Source organism: Polypterus senegalus, chromosome 11 (genome assembly GCF_016835505.1).
Source record: "Polypterus senegalus isolate Bchr_013 chromosome 11, ASM1683550v1, whole genome shotgun sequence".
NCBI classification, from domain to species: Eukaryota; Metazoa; Chordata; class Cladistia; order Polypteriformes; family Polypteridae; genus Polypterus; species Polypterus senegalus.
The window spans coordinates 116869887-116889409 of NC_053164.1; the positions used below are offsets into that span (position 1 = coordinate 116869887).

Genomic DNA, 19523 nt, shown 5'->3' on the forward strand with positions numbered 1-19523 from the left:
AAACCTAGTCCTGCCCTCTGATTCCCCCCTTCTTATTCTTTCATTTTAAAAGAACAGGACAAGTAGCAATCATCATTTTGACAGACATAATAGCCAAATACAATCCTCTGCAATGTCTAGTAGCAGGGCAGGGAAGATTAATGAGATTAGAAGGTTTAATGTGTATGCTCAGACCTGGTATAAGATAGATAAATACAAACTTATGACACTTTGGGATTACTTCTGGAACAGATGACACATTGTAGTTGAACCAGAGGTGTACCAGTGCATTGGGGAGGTGTACAAGTAGGCTAGTTGACAATTGTTTAAACTAGGAATGGGTAGCAGAGCAGACAAGCCTCTCTAGATTTAGTATGTTCTATAATCAAGGTAGAATTATGGGGATAGATGTGATTGAACAATTAGGATCTAGTGACCATAAAATAGTACATTTCACATTGATTGTGGCAAAGTGCATTTTCAAAAACTAAAGATCCTAATGCCACAAAGCCAAAAAAAGATAATAAGTGTGGCAATAGTTGGCCAAATCTAAGGCAGGTGTAAAAGAGTTAGCTTATCCCAAAATTTAGAAGCAGTAGGAATTTAAAAAGACTTCAAAGTGGATAAATAAGGAGGGAAAATTGTTATACAAGGCTAGTAACTCCAGCACTAACTGTAGGGCTTATGACGGCATTGCTGCAATAAATGAAATTTATATTAGGAACACTTAAAGGCAACTGGAGAGAAATACTGCAGAAAAGGAAAAATATGAAGAGATTAAAAATGGTTATGGAGCTGAACCAATTAATTATAGGCAAAAAAGTTTAACAAGCATCATGGGTAATTTAATGGAAGCTTTTATTAGAAAATGACTGAGCATCACATGTCAAGAAAAGGTGTATTAGTAAATAATCAGCATGGGTTCAGAGAAGGAAGATTGTGTTTCACTAATATCTTGAAATGCCTTGAAGAAGTAACAAAAGCAATATAATAAGAGAGGTGCACATAATCATTTACCTTAGTTTTCGGAAACATTTTTATAAGATACTACATGTGAAACTAATCAAACTAAAAGAAGCGGGAATTTAGGGTAATGTGTGTAAGGTGGTCATGGCATGAGGAACCTTTTCGGAATTAGGTGATGTTAAAAGTGGTGTCCCTTAAGGATCAGTGCCCCAACTTTAGCAAAATATCAAGCCAAGATTTCAATGGCTACGAGTAGTTCTGTTAAATATATTACTTTGCAAGTTATTCCTCTCAGACAGCACTAGTGTAAAAACCACAATTTTTAAGTAACAACTAACATCTACCTAATTAACTGTCTTTTGAATTTGAAAACACTCTGATTATGTTGCCTATTAATCTCCACACTGCCTTCATCTATGATGAAGATTCTCGGTCTTGAACATGCTCTTAAATCTAATTAATCTTATTATTAGTGTAGCAGTTTTTTCTCCTGGAACTCTCTTTAGTATTGTTATGTTCTTGTAATATGGACACCAAAACTGTGCACATTATTCCACATGCGGCACTACAAGTATAATATCTCTATACATGTACAGAATGTTATACAGTACACTGCTCAGATCAACATCTTTTTAACCTTTTAGCCACTTCTGAATACTATTTAAATATGGACACCAATATGTCCATCAGAACTTCCACTTCTTAGTCAAAAGTCAATTCTATAATTATAGTTACTGTTCTTGCTTCCCATGTGTAAGTCTTCATATCTATATATATTAAAATATATCTGTTATATTTCTGGCCAAATCTGCATTTTGTATATATGAAATGTTTTGGGTTGCATTGACTCAAACTGGTTTTGCATCATTTGCAAATGTAGCTAATGTTATTTACACTTTTATCAATTTTTTTTTATACAGAGAGACACACGGAAAAGTAGCTCCTTGAAAGGTAAAGAGATGAAGGTAGTGGGAAGTCACCATGCAGAGCATTTCTTTTGTTGCATCTGTTATCTGTGTCCTTGTCAAAAAGAAGACATGCCATATTCCTTGGAGCAGTGTACTTTATTGTAGAACTATATGTTCATACAAGTGTCTTCAAGCTAATGTGATGGAATCTTTGGATTAATATCACAATTCAGCAGTTAGCAAAAAGACTAGCTACTGATTTTTTGAACAATACACTGAAAAAAAGAAATATTTGGATTAGTATAAATTCCACATTCATATGGCAAGACTTAAGCCAGTTTATTCTAGCACTTATTATAAAAGAACATCAACTCCACCCCTTGTTCATGTGGAAGGAGACAACAACTACGAATATCAGCCGATTTCAGATCCTCGTCAACGAGGCTTTCATGCATAATATATAGTTCACTGACGAAGGTATGGTCCCAAGGAACATTCTTGGGCTTGTGCAGATCATGTCAATAAAGAAGCAAACCCAAAATTTCAAAACTCAAAAAAAAAATCTTGCAGTTAAATTAAAGTAAATTCAGAAGACCAAATCTTGATGTGAAAATTAAAAAACAACGTAAACTTAGATATGTAGAATTCTTCATCAAATTCCTAATTCTAAATTCAAGCAGAACTTTCATAAAGAGTCTGACACATAAAAGGAAAATACCGGAACACCATTCAGAAGGGATGTTTCCTCTTATATTTGCTGCTCAGGAGACTATGCTGGAATAAGCAGCAACATCTGTGCAGGCAGCAAAGACTGAAAGATACAAATTAAGTTTTGATACACAGCGAGTGAACAATATGAATGTGTAATCTGAGTAAAATATCTTTTAAAACAAATGTGCATGTATTAATATTGTCTTTACCAAAACAAGTGTCTAGACAATAGACATTTATTTTATCTTATACTTGCATCAATTAAAGAAAAAGATTCTGTTAACTTATTTTTTATAAAGATGTCTCCTCATTTTTTGTGGAAACATTCAAGAAATGTGACAAAAAAAATCATTGCTACATTTTACAATATATCATACTTATACAGTGTTCATTTGATTGGATATTGATTAATTTTTACCTTTGTAAATCTAATTCCTTAAGAGCATTTCGATCAAGATGTGATACATTGCAATGAACAAAAATATTAACTGATACGTTTAATTATAAAAGTTCCCAAATGCACACCATTATTCACTTGAATCCATCTTAACCTAGATGAAATTCTCTGTTATTCATATTCTTTCAATGTGTTTTTGAACTGAAAAGTTATCTTTCAATTTAAAACTCTAAATCTTTATTTGTTAATAAAGACAAAGTTGAACTCAATTTAATCCCGAAGTAAAACAAATAATCATGTAATGTCGGAAAATACAGTAACACACAATTCCACTACAGATCTGACAAAATTTAAAAAATTCAATTTAGTCTATGCCTGCATGAATACAGTGTGCAATTTGCTTAGAAATATATGTGTAATGCAAGTAGCTAAATTCTATTTAAGTCAATAACTATAATGTGAGAACATGAATTTTAACTGTAATGTGTTACACTACTTCATTACTTGGAATTGTAATTAGATTACAGTAACATGTTACTTTGTACTGCAATACCCCCAATAGATCAATTACATAAATTTTGTTTCAATTATCTTTAACAGCTTGAGGAAAAATTATTTGTCTATTAATTTTATGAAGTGTTAAAGAAAATGAACATTTTATTATAACTGTTCACATTTAAAGGAGAACACATTCCCATTTACTATGTACTTGTTTTCCCAATGCAACCAGTGAATTCGTCCCAGATTTTTAAATATTATCACAAGCAGTTAAGGTGTAATTTAGGAGTAATTGTTGATTGAAGCCATTTTACCCCTGACTGTCCTCTACCAGTAGATTTCTTTTGAATTTCAAGTTCATGTATAACATTTGAATTTTTTGCCTATGTGTCTCCCCTGACCAGAGATGGTAATACAATACTTTAAAAGACAACAAAACCAATTAATACAACATACTGTACATATAAACTACATTTATACAGTTTGCCTTACATGCATTGGTTTTATATGCTCTAATTAGAAGGCAACTGTGTGACAATTTTTGTGCTGTCTTCACTATTCACTTCGATGCTTTGGACTAAAGAGTGGAACAGTTGCCAAACCAAGATGTTATGTAGCCTTCATTTTGAGATATTGTTGAATTTAAATGGAGACATCTGGAGGAACTAGTCATGCTCTCCTCTTCTCTCCAAGCTGTCTTGTCTTTCGTGGTGATCAGGCTTATGGTGTGGCAATGTTTCCCCAAGGAAATTGTTATTGCTGAATGAGGTTTGGGAGGAAGAATCGATCTTAGGGAAGTAGCACTGCTCAATAATATAATAAATATAATATAAATAAAATATATATTATGTAAATATAAGCTGTCACCTTAAGTGAATCACATCATGTGACTAGTTACTAGATTGTTTCTAGTTTACTCAATGATAAAAAGTTGTATATGGTACCACCCACAAGGTGAGGATCATTTTGGCAACCAGTTGACGTAAAGGACAGCAGACAATGCACAAAAGTAAACAAGCAGCATGGACAGCTTGGTTGCACTTAGAAAATCTGCAATAATTAAATAAATCAATTAATTTCAAGATTAAATGCTGCAATAACTTTACACCCTCCTCAAGTGCAGCACCTCAATGGATTACTGAGCGGATGATTGGGTCTACTAGGCAGCCCATTCAATAATGTCCATGATAGGGGAAACAATGAGATGTTTTGAACTATATGGTCACAGGTGATCAGTATATTACTCTGTAGTTTTATGTGTCTTGGATCAGAATGGATAAAGTAATGCAACAGGTCCACATGTCCTGGAATTTGCCACATAAGAAGTCCAGACGTGAGGTGCAGACAGAGTCACTAAATCCAAATTCTAGGACCTTTGTGATCAGCTTTGATAGAGCAACTATGGTAAATGCTGAACCATAGTATATAAACAACAGTATAATGGCATCCTCTGTGGACTAGATGTAACAATTTATATACAGCAGAGGGTCCAAAATATCTGGAACATTTTATTTAAAGGGAGTGCCATAGTCTGTAGTCACTGAGACAGTCTAATGTTTTTCCTTTGGCATTGGAGTAATTGCTTTTTTTAGGCTGGATGTACCCACTGGTTCTCCTAGTGAAATATTAAACATGTCATTGAAAATGTCAGGCAATTGTTTCCTATAAGCTTTTAAAACATGTCCTGAAATTCCATACAGAACAATTGCTTTATGGGCATTGGCTAATTTAAAAAATATCTTTAGATCATCCACAGAAGGATGAATCATGCAATGCTTGGGGCATTCACATGGAAGAAAGCTTATGATTGCAATCAAAGTGGGCATACAAAGCATTAAGTTTACCCAAGAGAAAATATGTGGACAAGATTAGATTAGGCCTTAATTTCTTGGCATGCCACAATATTTTTGAATAAGAGCTTACATCTCCATGAGTTACATCAAATGCTAGTACAAGGATTTTCAAATTTTTAAGTGTGTTTATTTATTTATGTATGTATGTATGTATGTATGCATGTATTGCTTTTTATCACTTTGGCCTTGACTGCATTATTTTGTTTACTTTATGTGTTAATGGTAACAGCACTGCATATTATCTATTTAATTTAAAACAGCATAAATTGCACTCTCCAATGCCATGGATGGCATTTCACATAAAGTCAATGTTACACTGCATGACTTCTATTTGGAGGGGATAGCGAACTTGATGACTGCAGTTACTGATGTCATTGCCAGAGGATGTCAGAATCGCAGAATATGTTAAATTAGACTACTGCATGTCAACTTTCTGCACAGTTTCACATCTTCAAAGCACTGCAAGCTCACCCCTTTTTCTGACAGCCAATAATATATTATACAACAAAGTTGGTGCCCGTGCATAGGCTTTACAGGTATGACAAGTACAGCAAAAATCGTGGCCCTATTTTACCTTATTTTCCATTCAGTCTTGGTATGCAAAACACACAACAACAGATCCATCATTTGATCTACAGAAAATATTTGAGTCTCTCTTCTGTTTATGTGGTCCAACACACTATTCTTATGTATTCCCTGTTAGCTACATTATATGCATTGTACATCAAGGTTGTCAGCTCTCACATACACAGTAAGCCCACCTCTACAGACTTAGACAAAATTAACCTGTTTGAACAAACCAGTTCAATTTAATTGGAGTGAATTCCACACTGGCTGGACTGGATCACTGGGTATTTCAAACTACATGATGGGCAATCACAGGAGTGTACCACGACAGGCTAAGATTATGTAAATGAAGTTTGTGACTGAAAATTGCTGGAAAAGTCATGTAATGAGACATGGTCTTAAACTGTGCATAAAAGCAGATATATTTTAATATAACTTTGCGTTAGAATGGGGGGAGTATGTTTGTTTGTGGGAAAATATTTTCGAAAATAACAATGAGGGATAAACACAATGTTTTGTAAATGAATAAAGAAGGAATAGGATATCTGTAGAGAAGTACACTTTTTTTGTTGTGAAAGCTAGTTAGGGCTGATTAGGAGTAGATTAACACTGGTTACCAAAAATTAAGACAACAGAAAGCTAATTGGTAATATGCTGGCTTTCACCTTAGAATATTTCTGGTTTTAAGTTTATTTTTGCTTTTGCTAAGCATCCATATATGAATTCCAGACGTTATCCTACTTTGAAATTGCTAACTTTGAGTTTATTGAGTTTATGCTAATTTACAATCATGTAACCAATAAGATTTTGTTCTAATTTTTTCAGTGTGATAGATTATGACATATCAGACAAATCTGAAACAGATCTACCTTGTATGAAGCAACATTTAATATTGTAACTAAAATATAATGCAGTGAAATTTGGATCCAATTAAGAATAGTACTTAAATCCAAATGCCAACACATCTTTCTGTAAAATATGTTTAACCAAGAAACTATAAAATGAACAAGGCCCATGCAAGGATCAGCAGGCATAACAAAATTTGAAAACCAGGAAAGACAGCATAACTATATACCAAAATGTAGCAAAAATATATATTTAAAAATGTATATTTAAAAACCAAATTGCATCCAGTATGCATCTCTTTAACATACTGTATATACTGTAAACTAAAATGTTTTATACCTTTACTTTAAAAAAGTATTTGCTTGTGTATCAATATAATACATACTGTCAAGTAAGTCACCTAATCTAGCTTTCCCAAGCATTTTACAAGCATGCATGTTTTCTCAGAAATTATCCTTGAAAAACCAAAATAAATAATTAAAGTATATATTTCGATCATTACACAAGAATTCACATGGGCCAACTATGGTTTCAGTAATGGATACAAAAATGTAAAAGGTATTGACTTATAATCTGATACTTCATATTAAGCATTGTACATAGTTCACAATAAAAATCAAAAATCCAACTCCTGAAGACTCCTCAGGAAACTGTAGTAATATTTATAATATGCAGGACACAAGGAGCTCTTAAAGCATCTGAAGCTGACATTCTCACTTCAGCAACTAAATTCTCATTACTCATTGGTCTTGCTTTAAATTCCCACCCTGGTGCGGTCTTTACAGCAGATCAGCACTCCCCAAGGCTAATTAAAACAAATTGCTCCATTTCTTCTTATATAAAAATCTTACACAATGAGTGTGTAATGCTACAGATAACATTCACATGGTGACTTCTGTAGATGCAAAGAAACCTTACTGAAAATATAGCCCATACTGTAGCATTGGTTTTTTGTCACTTCACACTATTACTGTTTTCTCCCTTTTATTTTACACTTGGCATTCTGATTTGTTGTTCACAAATTGTTATTTGCTTTTCAAACTGCTTTGTGATGGAGCTTTCAAGTGTTTAATAAATACTAGTAAAATGCTGGTACATAAAAATATTGATTTATTAATCAAACAAAATCAAAAGTGAAGACTGATGATGAAAATATTAGTTGTTATTAAAAATAAAATATTTCTATGATTACATCATGAAGAATGGTAACATGTAATATTTGGAATTTGAATAGTTTACAGTATGTAAATATTATTAACAATTATAGTGGAGCAATTGAAATTATGTAAATTCAATACATTTATGCTTAGATATGATTACATTATTTATTAATTGATCTGTCCATTTTATTAGTTTCAAAATAACATGACTAGGTACAGTGAAAACGCAAACAAGGAATATTATTCTCAGCATATTTACTATAAATACTATTCAGTAAAGAAAATATTAATACAAAAAACAATGAAAACATGCATATTTTTATTTATCTGGCTGTTGTTTGAGTGTTTAGCTCTATTACTACTTTCCCTTTCTTATTACATAAAAGCCATCATAGTGTAATCAAATTTTCATGGAGTGTTTACTTTGCATATTAACAGCTAGATTTGGGATTTGCCTACTTTATTAAGTGCTTGCCATCTGATGCTTAATTACATACCGGTACATCACATGTGCTTTGCAGGAAAGCAAGTAACATTATTTCCATATCTATGTCCTTCAAAAAGACGGCTCAAGGAGAGGACAAGCTGAAGTTTCAGTCAGTTCAGTTATTTTAAATCAGTGAAACATGTTCTGCCAAAGGTTTTCAGCCTCAGCACTACCTTTACAGCAGCAGCATATTAAATAAAACAGTCATAAAAACACTGAAATGTACTCAGACTATTTCCCTCGTTCAAAATGGATCTTACTCAATCTGCAAAATATTCTATAAGGTGGAAGGAAAACATTCATACAACAGCTAGAAAGTAATGTACTATACGACAAGCTAGAATCTTTCCTCACCGTGCTCTAAGCAATATGTCAATATAAGTGCAACTATAAAAGAAGACAAACATCTGATTGAAACTGAACAAAACTCTTACACAAACCATTGCTTTTAGTATCTCTTTGCTTGTTTTTTGGTAGATTTGTTTTTTCTCACAGAAAAATTAAGAATTAAAAAAAAAGCACAATACTGATACTTCGTGTTTCTTTTGGGTGACTTGGAAAGTTCCTGCTGGTGGGGTTCGACTGTGAACGACATCATACTCTTATAACCACCTACAGACTAACCCACTACTGCATACGATAAATTTGTTATCACTCATACCTGTTCCTTGCTGGGAGGTCATCTCCAGTGTCTTCCTCTTCTTCTCAGAAATTATGTTTTCTGTGAAGAGAAAAGTGAATTGATTTGGAAAATTAAACCTCTATGATTGTTGCATTAAAAAAGCAAAGAACTGTAAGTTTAGTGTAATCTCACCTAACCAAAAAGATAAAGCATAACTCTTTTCATACATTTATTGGCTGATTCTAATTATTGAAGTTTTTTTTTTGTGCCTAGCATATTCTGGCACACTAACTCAGGTTAGGTCAGGTCAGGTTGGAGATCATGCACTGGTACAGCATGTTTCCACACCCACCACGCGACAAAACAGTTCTTTATCCTTGTTGGCAACACCCCAGGAAGACATGTAGTCCAGTCCCAACCTCCGGAAATGACCCTCCATCTGCCACTGCCAGATGGTACGTACAGTAGGTGTCCCCTTGGCCTGGTCCAGCCACTCATATCCCCAACAATGAGGATCTTACGAGCTGGATCACCCTTGGGGAATCACGCCACATAGCCGTAGTGCCGTAACTGACGCTCCCTCACAATGCAGGTAATGGGCCTCTTTTGGGACTCCATGAGCAACCGCTCATTCAACACAAAGTCAAAGCAACGTTACCCAAGGATTCTCAAAAGAGACACAGCACCAAAGGAGTGCAGCCTTCGTCTCAGGTCACTGGACAGCATTGAGTACTTTCACTACAGTGTTTGGGACAATGCAGTAACTAACTCTCAATGGGATGAATGCCAGTCTTTCACAGAGCACACACATGGATAAATCTAAACTTGTCAGTCCCAGCAGTATATGTTTAGACTTTAAGAGAAAAACCCAGGAAGAACAAACAGATTTCAGACAGAGAATGCTCCATCCAGGAATTGTTCAATGGTCCAAACAATGTAAAGAAGCAATGTAAATCTATTGTACCTCCAATCCACCTTACAAGTCTCAAGTATCTTTCACATGTTTTGTTGCAAAAATTATAAGCATATTTGTGGGAAGATAAAAGTATATTCAACTCTGGTGCTTCATCTTTTTTTTTACATTTTGTTTCAGACCGACTTATTCCATTACAGACCTTATCTCAGCAATCCTGGGAGTAAATCAGTATCAGGTTTGTCATGTTACATGATTAAGCATGCTGACCCACCAATACTCATGCTGGGCCAATTTTGAGTTGCCAATTAAATAAGTCCAGCTTTGTGTTGGGGACAGAAACCTGAAGAAAAGAAATAGAAAACCAACAGAAAGAACACCTGTACTCAGGGAAAATGTGCAAAACCTACACTGATAGTAACTGTGGTGGAAAGTGAATCCTGGTATCTGAAGCTATGAGGTAATATTATTAACCACTGTGCCAACATGTCTTTTGATGTCAAGATAAATAAAACATTGTACAATATTAAACAAAAACTGATTACTACTTTTTCTGTATTTATACCATTTCACACCACTGTATAGCAGTAGATTGTTGTACCTTGTTAGCTATAGATTGATACAGGAGAAAGTAGGGTGAAATGACACCTTTTACTGGCTAACTAAATAGATTACAAATGCAAGCTTTCGAGAAGGCCCCTTCATCAGGTAAGGTGTAACAAAGAAAGCTTGCATTTGTAATCTATTTAGTTAGCCAATAAAAGGTCATTTTCACCCTACTTTCTCCTACACCACTGTATAGTGCTATTATACTCTTAAAGCTAGTACAAGATAGGATTTTCAAAATTAAGAAGCTGATGCTAACTGAAAACTGTTTAACATGTATCATAAAGTTAAATACTTGTTAAAAAGAATACATACAGTATCTGCACAAGCAAGCTGTACAATAGGCTCAAGAACCTGCCCATTTTTTTACATTATCCGAAATAACCAGAAACTCTTGCCTTTGATGTTAAATACATAATTAAATAAAAACAACTACAGCAATGTACTGTATCCATTCCTTTTATGAACTCCAATGCAATAATTTGTCTCATTCCAGGCCTTTCACTAAGAATTTACCTGTTACCTGACATGTGACACTTTCTTTTACTGTATATCTTACATTGTCATTTCAAAGAAGAAACAGACAATTGTGGATCCTTGCAGAAAAACAAAAAAGAAACTTGGAAACACAATACTGTATACTGGCTGTGATGAAGATGAATTATCTTTCTTAAACCCAAAATATTTTCTGCTAGGTATGAGTGGCCCCTTTTTGTCCTGTGACTATCCATCAATCCATCTATTACACTGGCACCATGCTGCTCCTTGGAGTATTCTTTATGGAAGACCTTTTACAATGCTCATTTTTAGATTTTATACAACATATAAACATAATGTTTAACATTGGCAATACTTATTGTGTGACATCACTCACTAAACAAGTTTATATTAGAAAGCAATTTAACAAGATAACATTTGTCTTTTAGTAGAAGTTAATCCAATCAAGAAAGCATACAAAACAAAATTCAATGGTTTTGAAATGTAAAGTTGGAGAATATTATTGTGTACATTGTGAATCTGTCACTTTATCCTTCACCTACAGTAGTATTAAAATTAACATAATATAGTTATGAAACAAGTAAACACAAGTCATTCGAACAGATGGATACCATCACCAATAAGCAAAAAATATAACTCTTAGAATAAAGATATTGTCACTGACAGAAAAATAAGACAAACTACTGACCATCAACTGACCAATGTTTTAAAATTTCAAACTAAATAAATTTATAATCACCATTATTTTAAAATAAGAAAATGTTTTTAATATGTATAATCTGATGATTAGATCAAAAATGCTTGCTAAGATATTGAATTGCACTGTGTCAACTGAGACACTTAGACCAGGGACACAAAAAACATAGTAGACCTTAACATAATTACAGTCATGCCTACCACCTTTGAAAAAAAGAAAAGAATTACAAAAATTAGACTTTGCAATAATATTCTAATGACATTTTCTCCCAGTCTTTATAGTTTTTAGGCAACCCATATTTCTTGTAAATCTCCTTCTTCCTGGAATGTATGTGTTTGTCTTAGATTGCAAATCACATTACTAAAGACATTATGAAAATGGCAGACAGCCTATAATGCATTTTACATCCTTCACTGAAATATGTATAGCCCTGGATTTTGTTAAAATAAATACAAAGAACTTAAAATATAGTAAATGGCCAATGGCCAGTTTTTTAGGGGCACAGAACAACTTTAAGTCTTTGAGGAATGGATTAACCAAGATGCTTGAAAGCAGTCCTTAGGGAGTTTTTTATCCATGCTGACTTGACAGTAACACACAATTGATGTATATTTTTCATCCACATATAGATGCATTAGACTGAGATCTGGGGCATGTACTGGTCTTAGAAGTAAACTGAGGTCATTGTCATGTTTGAAGAGCCAGCATGTAATAATGTCTGCTTATGACAAGACATAATATCCAGCTAGAAATATCTAATTTAAAACAAACAGACCATGGCCATAAAGGGATATATGAGTTCAACAGTGTTTAGTTTTGTTATGGCATTCAAATTACACTCAACCATTATGAAGAGGTTTAATGTGTGCCAAAAAAACATTCCCCACAACCTTACCATAACCTCACCAGCATGCACCATTGACACAAAGAACAATTAATGGCTTCATGGTGCTTATATAAAATTGTGTTGTGTGCTCTGAGGTGGCCTTCTGAAAACCAAAGGTGATTTGAAAATTTGGGTCCCTTCTTTTAAATTGAATGAGTTTGGCCTTTCTTTTCTGACCTCTCTCATCAACAAGATGTATTTGCCAATGGAGCTGCCACTCCCTGAATGTTTTGTAGTTTATTGTACCATTCTCTATAAATTCAAGAGACTGTACTATATTAATATCAATGAAGATATTGGATTACTACCTCTGGCATTAATAATTATGCCATGGTCAAAGTTGTTTAGATTACATGTTTTGCCCTTTATAATGCTTGGACGAACAACAACTGAACCACTTTCACCTCTCTGCATAATATATAGTCAAGTTGTACAGAGAATTTCTGAAAGCCAGCATGGTAACAATGTGGGATAATGAGAATCCAGCTTCCTGGGATTAAATTCCATGTTTGGTCGCTGTCTGTGTGAGGTTTTCACATTGTCCATGTATCTGTGTGGATTTCTTACTGCAGTTTTTCTCCCACATATCCAAGAAGATGCAAACATGTCAACTGGTGATTCCAACTTGTACCTGTAGGGATGTTTGTGTGGGCAAAATCAGCAATAATCTGGCATCCTCTTCATGGATGGTTTCTGCATTGTGCTTAAAAGAGATGATACAGAATTCTAGTCCACTCCCTCCAACTCCTAACATAAACCTAAACTGAATAAATTAAAGCCAGATTGGAGAATGTTATGTTATTTCTGAAAAGATGCAATGTAACACACGGAACTTTACATATTTGCTAACATACAAATTATTTGTTGCTTTGTTTGATTACTGATAGCACAGCAGACTCAGAAGAAATCAAGTCAAGAACAACATAATCAGTATACACACCACCAATTTCCAAAACATCCAGTATACACTTTGTGTATAACTTCATCAAGGGTTTGCGTACTGATTGTGCTGAAATTCATGATTTCACTTGACTCTTGATAAAGTAAAGGAGTGTTCCTGTAAAAGTCTCATCCATTCTGTTCTCCTTCCCACATTTTTCTGGTCAGATCCTCTCCTGCTGAGGAGAAGCTCCACTGCAGAGAAATGCCAATCCATTACTGGACAATTTATTGTACACACATTCCCAAACAGCCAGTTTACCATTCAAGACCTAATTACCACTATGAATATGGACTGAGGGTAGAATTCTTATTATGAACCCACATTAACGAAGGAACAACATGCAAACTCCATACAAAGAACAATCCAGCTGGGATTTGAACTGGGGAGTTACTTTTTTTACCAATACAGTGTATTAAATGCAAGCCAGCCACATGGGATGCACAAACCAGTGTGTTTCTTTGTGTCTAAGCCTGGATAAATGGGGAGGGTTACGTCAGGGTATCCGATGTAAAATTTTGCCAAATCAATATGTGGACAACAATACAAATTTCCATACTGGATCGGTCGAGCTCCGGGTTAACCACAACCGCCACCAGTACTGTTAGCCAACAGGGTGCTGGCGGAAATTGGGCTACTGTTGGCCGAAGAAAAAGAAGGAGAAGAAGAGGGGGGAGATGTGTCCGGAGGCAGGAGGAGAGGAGGAAAGTAAAGAGAGTGGAACTAAGGGTAGGAACTTTGAATGTTAGCAGTATGACTCGTAAGGGGAGAGAGTTAGCAGATATGATGGAGAGAAGTAAGGTTGATATATTGCGCGTGCAAGAGACTGTGACGATGCGGGTTCGACTCCATACTCCCATCGCTGTTCGGGAGCCCTTGAACCCAACACCGTCGGTAATGTCACCAATGAGCTAGACAGTTGAGGCAATAAACAATTGAGCAAGGGGATGGCATAAATGTGCAAAAGGGTGCATAGTGCTTTTATTAAAATAGTCAACAAAAACAGTGTTCAATAAATAAAGTGCAGTGCTTCAAAAATAGTTCCATAAATAAATAATCCGATAAAACATGGAGGTTAAAACAATAGAAAAAACAATCCTTTTAAAATCAGAGGTTAAAATGTTCATCCAGGAAGCAATCTTTAAAAACAAACAACAATGCCAAGCTCGGTGCTTCTTTTCCCATTAGCGTTAACGTCTCATCTGCTTCTCCCATACGGGCCCTTCAACAGGCAAGACACTCTCTCTGCAGCTGCCCTTTCCTAACTCAAACACAGGTCTGGAGAACTCCCGATCCTGGCTTCAGTCTGGCACTCATCCCAGGCCTGATGCTTGGACTCTTTAGTCTCCAGGACATCCACACCAAGGACTGCAACTCCAAGCCTCGCGACTCCCGCTGCCTTTCCATCCTTCTGTGGCCCGTCGCCTTTCCCTGGTCACTTCTGCTACCTGCTCGCTCAGCGAGAGCAACTTCCAACTCTAACGCCTGGGTGTAGGCCTAACACCCAGCTTCCTTGCAGCTGCCCACGAGCGCTCGTTCGCTCGCTCACCACATACTCCGTGTCTCTCTCTCGCACCGACCTGCTTCCTCTCTCATTCCCTGTAACCTCCGTCCTTTGAGTTTCATTTTTTTTCCAATCTGTTTCCCAACCGTCTCGCGCTTCTTTTAAACAGCGAGGGGCCATAGCAGCTGCAGCACATTAGCCACGGGAACAATCACGGATGTGGGCAGTTCCTCACCTGTGCACTCGGTGAGAAACGGCCACACCGCAGATCGCCCCGCGGCTTGCTACAACCACTACGCCCCCTCACAAAACCGCGAGCGCGGTGGTCATTTATTTAAATGGCCTTTACTAAGCGAGCTGTGGACCCATAACACCACAGAGACTAGATGGAAAGGGAGTAAGGCCAGGTGGATTGGAGGTGGATTCAAATTGTTCCATCATGGTGTGGCTGGGAAGAGAAATGGAGTAGGGGTTATTCTGAAGGAACAGTATGTCAAGAGTGTTTTGGAGGTGAAAAGAATGTCAGACAGAGTAATGATTATGAAGCTGGAAACTGGAGGTGTAATGATGAATGTTGTTAGTGCATATGCACTGCAAGCTGGATGTGCAATGGGTGAGAAAGAAGATTTTTGGATTGAGTTGGATGAAGTGATGAACAGTGTACCCAAGGGACAGAAAGTGGTGATTGGAGCGGATTTCAATGGGCATGTTTGTGAAGGGAACAGTGGAGATGAGGAGGTGATGGGTTGGTATGGTGTCAAGGAGAGGAATGAAGAAGGTCAGAGGATAGTGGATTTTGCCAAAAGGATGGACATGGCTGTGGTGAATACATCTTTTAAGAAGAGGGAGGAACATAGGGTTACGCACAAGAGTGGAGGAAGATGCACACAGGTACTGTAGATTACATCCTATGCAGAACAGTTGATCTGAAGGAGATTGAAGACTGCAAAGTGGTGGCAGGGGAAAGTGTAGTTAAGCAGAATAGGATGGTGGTCTGGAGGATGACGTTGGAGATCAAGAAGAGGAAGAGAGTAAGGGTAGAGCCAAAGGATCAAACGGTGGAAGTTGAAAAAGGAAGACTGCAAGGTTGAGTTTAGGGAGGAGGTGAGACAGGCACTGGGTGGCAGTGAAGAGTTACCAGACAGCTGGGAAACTACAGCAGATGTAGTAAGGGTGACAGCAAGAAGGGTGCTTGGTGTGACATCTGGAAAGAGGAAGGAGGAAAAGGAAACCTGGTGGTGGAATGAGGAAATACAGGAGAGTATACAGAGGAAGAGGATGGCAAAAAAGAAGTGGGATAGTCAGAGAGATGCAGAAAGTAGACAAGAGTACAAGGAGATAAGGCGCAAGGTGAAGAAAGAGGTGGCGAAGGCTAAAGCAAAGGCATATGATGAGTCGTATGACAGGTTGGACAATAAAGAGGGAGAAAAGGACCGATTGGCTAGACAAAGGGACCGAGCTGGGAAAGATGTGCAGCAGGTTAGGGTGATAAAGGATAAGATTGGAAACATACTCACAAGCGAGGAGAGTGTGTTGAGCAGATAGAAAGAATACTTTGAGAGGCCGATGAATTAAGAGAACGAAAGAGAGAATAGGCTGGATGATGTGGAGATAGTGAATCAGGAAGTGCAACGGATTAGCAAGGAGGAAGTAAGGACAGCTATGAAGAGGATGAAAAATGGAAAGGCTGTTGGTCCAGATGACATCCCTATGGAAGCATGGAGGTGTTTAGGAGAGATGGCAGTGGCGTTTTTAACCAGATTGTTTAATGGAATCTTGGAAAGTGAATAAGGAGGATGTACAGGACTGCATTCACTACAGGGGAATAAAACTGATGAGCCACAGCATGAAGTTATGAGAGAGAGTAATGGAAGCTAGGTTAAGAAGTGAGGTGATGATTAGTGAGCAGCAGTATGGTTTCATGCCAAGAAAGAGCACCACAGATGCAATTGCTCTAAGGATGTTGATGGAGAAGTTTAGAGAAGGCCAGAAGGAGATGCATTGTGTCTTTGTGGACCTGGAGAAAGCATATGACAGGGTGCCTCGAGAGGAACTGTGGTATTGTATGAGGAAGTCGGGAGTGGCAGAGAAGTACGTAACAGTTGTACAGGATATGTACGAGGGAAGTGTGACAGTGGTGAGGTCTGCGGTAGGAGTGATGGATGCATTCAAGGTGGAGGTGAGATTACATCAGGGATCTGCTCTGAGCCCTTTCCTATTTGCAGTGGTGATGGACAGGTTGACAGATAAGATTAGACAGGAGACCCTGTGGACTATGATGTTTGCTGATGACATTGTGATCTGTAGCAATAGTAGGGAGCAGGTTAAGGAGACCCTGGAGAGGTGGAGATATGCTCTAGAGGGGAGAGGAATGAAGGTCAGTAGGAACAAGACAGAATACGTGTGTGTAAATGAGAGGGAGGTCAGTGGAATGGTGAAGATGCAGGGAGTAGAGTTGGTGAAGGTGCATGAGTTTAAATACTTGAGATCAACAGTACAGAATAATGGGGATTGTGGAAGAGAGGTGAAAAAGAGAGTGCAGGCAGGGTGGAATGGGTGGAGAAGAGTGTCAGGGTATCAGCAAGCGTGAAAGGGAAGGTCTATAGGACGGTAGTGAGACCAGCTATGTTATATGGGTTGGAGATGGTGGCACTGACCAGAAAGAGCTGGAGGTGGCAGAGTTAAAGATGCTAAGATTTGCATTGGGCGTGACGAGGATAAACAGGATTAGAAATGAGTACATTAGAGGGTCAGCTCAAGTTGGATGGTTGAGAGACAAAGTTAGAGAGGCGAGATTGCATTGGTTTCGACATGTGCAGAGGAGAGATGCTGGGTATATTGGGAGGAGGATGCTAAAGATAGAGCTGCCAGGGAACAGGAAAAGAAGAAGGCCTAAGAGAAGGTTTATGGATGTGGTGAGAGAGGAAATGCAGGTGATGGGTGTAACAGAGTAAGATGCAGAAGACAGAAAAATATGGAAGAAGATGATCCACTGTGGTGACCCCTAACTGGAGCAGCCGAAAGAAGAAGAAGAAGACAGAGTATTAAATGCAATGTTTTTCCAAGGTATTCAACTCACTTTATTTTTATTAAGTGCTTTAACAACTAAGGGGGTGCAATTGAGTCCCAAACCACAGACACAGCAATACCCAACACAATTCCAAATTCAAATAAATGATTTTATTTGACACAATGCCTTCCATATTCAATTAACAGCAAAATCAACCATTCACAAATCTTCCTTCCTCCACCAAAACAACATTGCCCACTGTCTCCCAACTCTGACTAAGAAGGCTTTCTTTTAAAATAGACATGGGGACTGCTTCTGTCCTAGTCTTCTGAAGCACTTCCGTGCTGTACAAAAACCAGGGCAGTCCTCCCCCTGTAGTGCCCTTTGGCAGACCCCAAAGACCCTGACAGGGCTGCATTCTCAGACTCCAACTCTAAAGCCACCCTACAGGTGCCTTAAACTGGTCCAGCCTTTAGGAGCCCGGTCACCTACCATACAAGAGAATTAACTGTTTCCAGCGAACCAGTTCGCCCAATCCTTCCATTATGGCCTCCTGGCCGGGCAGGAATTCTTCCTTTATCCCGGCCAGATTGCCAGTCCATCCTCTCTGGCACCTACAGTACATTTACATTTAACAGCTCAGTGAATTATAATTAATTAAAAATATGGTGGCCACTGTGACCTTATAAATAAATTAGAAAACAGTGATAATGGAAAAATACACAGATACATTTATCAAAAACATTTCTATTTTTCAACCGCCAAATCTTTTATTCACAGATTACCAGATAAACATAACAACTAAAATGTTCCTTGAATCAAAGCATATATGAAGTATTAACTTTTTTCCAAGTAAGCATTAAAATATAACTACTGTATGTCCTGGTATGATGCATATTACTGGTAGATAGACTTGAGGGAGAGAGATACCTTTATTGTCACCGTACAATACCATGAAATATAATTTAGAGCAAGCCTATAGAAGGTATATAAGAGTAGACATTAAACTATAAGAAGCACAGTTACTATTAAAAATTCCAAATATACACTGTCACACATGTGTGATTAGGAGGCAGTCAAAGAGCCTAAAGGTGAGTGAAACATCGCGAGATAGAGGGTTGTCACGTGGTACTTACCTTAATCTCTTTTGATCAACAGAAAACCTGAAGAAAAATAATTCCTCCACTTCTGGGTTCCAAAATGGCCGCGATGACGTCACTTCCGGCCAACCCTGATGACGTCACTTCCAGCTCCATCAAAACACCTCACTTCCGTCTCATCATTATGATGTTGGTTCCGGTTCCTGTTTCAACGTCACTTCATGCCAACCATTTCCTGTCCCATCATCCTTTTCTCTATAAATCCGCCATTTTTCTGGAAGTAAACTGTTCACTGTTTTGATTTAAGACTCTGAATCATTTATTTCTTTATTTGTCTGGATGACAATATATGGGGACGGTCCCCAAAACTTTGTT

At 37.2% G+C, this 19523-nt stretch overlaps 1 protein-coding gene across 5 annotated transcripts in view; it reads right to left on the reverse strand.

Annotated features, from left to right (window-relative positions):
- dmtn (dematin actin binding protein) overlaps positions 1–19523 on the reverse strand; it is a 125555-nt gene that overhangs the window by 52133 nt on the left and 53899 nt on the right. For all 5 annotated transcript variants that reach the window (XM_039769567.1, XM_039769565.1, XM_039769568.1 and 2 more), the window contains one exon: positions 9034–9093. The gene's annotated coding sequence lies outside the window, so the exon portion shown is untranslated. The remainder of the gene's footprint in view (positions 1–9033; positions 9094–19523) is intronic.